Raw genomic sequence first — 2523 nt, forward strand, 5'->3', positions numbered from 1 at the left:
TTTCAGTGCAGGTGGATGTTGGCTGGTTGACAGGAGAAGGGTATTCCTGTCGGTGGGTTTCCGGTATAGTGAAGTACTGATCGCCTGGTCTTCTATAGTGACTGTGATATCCAAAAAATTGATCTGATGGTCATCAATCTGGTGTGTAAACTTCACTGGGCTGTAAAGATCATTTAACATGTTTACCATCTGGTTAAACATTTCCGTGGTTCCTGTCCACAGGATGAAGATATCGTCTATGAAACGCTTGTACAGCAAGATATGGGCACCGAAACGTGGCAGAATGTGTGTTGTTTCGTATGCTGTCATATATATGTTAGCGTAGGCAGGGGCCAAATTAGAACCCATAGCGGTCCCTGATTGCTGTACATAGTACTTATCAAGGTATGCGAAGTGATTGTATCTCAAGACTGCTTCAGCCAGTTGGATAATAAATTCGATAGGGGGATTTGCTGGAGGATGTATCATGAGCGCATTCCTGAGTGCTTGTAGACCGTCTTCATGTGGAATGATCGTATAAAGTGAGCACACGTCCATAGTTGCAAGTCGAATATCTCCACTTATCCGCGGTGTATTAGAGAGTTTGGTAAGGAAGTCCATGGTGTCCCTTATGTAGCTATCACTCCGCTGTACTATTTGTTGCAGGAATGAATCCACATAGACTGCCAGTGGTTGCAACAATGAATTTCGTGCCGAAATAATCGGTCTACCCGGTGGGTGAGAGAGTGTCTTGTGGACTTTGGGTAACGTATATATAATGGGACATACTGGATGGGTGACTGTAAGATAATCAAACGTGTGTTTATCAATCCACTTGGAGTGTAGGCTCTGCTGTAGTATGGAATCTACCCTGCTCTTGAAGTTCGGTATGGAGTTGGTCTCACAGTGTAGATACGTAGAAGTATCTGACAATTGTCTACAGATCTCTTGATTATAGTCATCCCAATCCTGTACAACAATAGCTCCCCCTTTATCAGCTGGTCTAATCACAATTGAGGTGTCGTTTCTCAGTGTCACCGGGGTGCGCCTTCAGACTTGGATAGGATTATGATGATTCCAATAATCCTCCCCATTACACACTATAACTCATTTGATTTACACTTGAGGACGGCTCTGGTTGCGCTGATACTTCCGGTCTAGACCGGAAGTGACGCACCGGACCGCGTCCACTGACTATGTTGTATGTCTACTCGTCCACCGTCCCCTTCTTAGTTTGGACCCCACCATATTAACATTGTTGCCGTGGTTACCTCACTACTTCCGGTCATGACCGGAAGTGAGGTAGCAGTCATATTACGTTGCCCTAGCAACGAACACACCTCGGTAGGTATGGCTGTATCACTGTGCCCAGTGCACTCTCCCAACTAGGGCAGGCACTGTGTGATCTTCCCCCAAGTATCCATATTGCACTTTAATGTATTCATAACGGGACGGATCCGGCCGCGTTGTACTTCCGGTCTATACCGGAAGTGACGCGTCGGGCTGCGGCTGTGCTGCATTCACTAATTTCAATCCATTCAGGTATATATAGGGGGCCTGGGAGGCCCTTTACAGTCTTTCTGGTTCCAATTCTATGCTGCTGATTTGTCGCTGTCGCACTGGACTATTTGTTGACTGGCAAACTACCTTGAGAAAGGTCCTAGCATGGGACCGAAACGTTGGTGAGCCCTTTCCAATTTTGAGATTTGAATTCTGTTGGAACCAATCCCTTGATTAAATTTGTGTTTATGCTTATTATACAAGTCTGGAGAGTGCTATCATTCCTCCACGGACTGTGGAGGAACTCTGCATTGTACTATAAGTCTGACCCTTTACGGAGCCAGGCTTTGATGGGCACCCCAGCCGCTATCTGTGTTGGGTGAGAGTGTGGGACTTCCCTTGTATACTTATAGGCGGGCTCAGTCTACTGAGTTTTCCTTTCCTACACCCACCAATTTGTCCCCATTGTGAACTGGTTTTTCTGTAATACTCACACATAGCATACCCCTTCTCTTACGCCGTTTGTTGTTGATGTATCTATGTTCTTTTGTGCATCTGATTGTAGAGGATATTCCGCGGCCACAGGTTTGTATTAGTTCACTTTACATCTACAGTCATACCACACTGGCAATGCCCAATTCCTTCTGAACTTGGAAGCCAAGCAGTGTGGGCCTGGGCAGTACCAAATTGGGAGACCTTTGGGAAGACTAGGTACTGTAGTAGACTTTGCTAAGCATCCCAATTTGATCGGTATACACACTATGGCCCATGGTGGCGCTGGGTTCCTGGACGACAATCTTTTGACACAAGCAGAGCATGGTATAGTATCATTAACAGATGATGACGCTGAGAAAGTCCTCTTCGACCAAATAGACTTTGATGGTCTTCCAGCTGAAACCACCACCGACTTATATCATCAGTTACTCAGATTGAGTAAGAGGGAGGTAGATCTTAATTTACATGGTCAATTCCTATCAGAATATCATCGTAAAAAACAGATCCCTAGGGGATTCAGGGTTAGTAATATCCCTACCATAGGTAGGA

General features: G+C 45.5%; 1 pseudogene; it reads left to right on the forward strand.

Annotated features, from left to right (window-relative positions):
- The first annotated feature begins 2085 nt into the window (after positions 1 to 2085).
- Positions 2086 to 2202, forward strand: LOC135052328 (5S ribosomal RNA; annotated as a pseudogene).
- Positions 2203 to 2523: the final 321 nt, after the last annotated feature.

Source organism: Pseudophryne corroboree, chromosome 2 (assembly GCF_028390025.1).
Source record: "Pseudophryne corroboree isolate aPseCor3 chromosome 2, aPseCor3.hap2, whole genome shotgun sequence".
Taxonomy (NCBI): Eukaryota; Metazoa; Chordata; class Amphibia; order Anura; family Myobatrachidae; genus Pseudophryne; species Pseudophryne corroboree.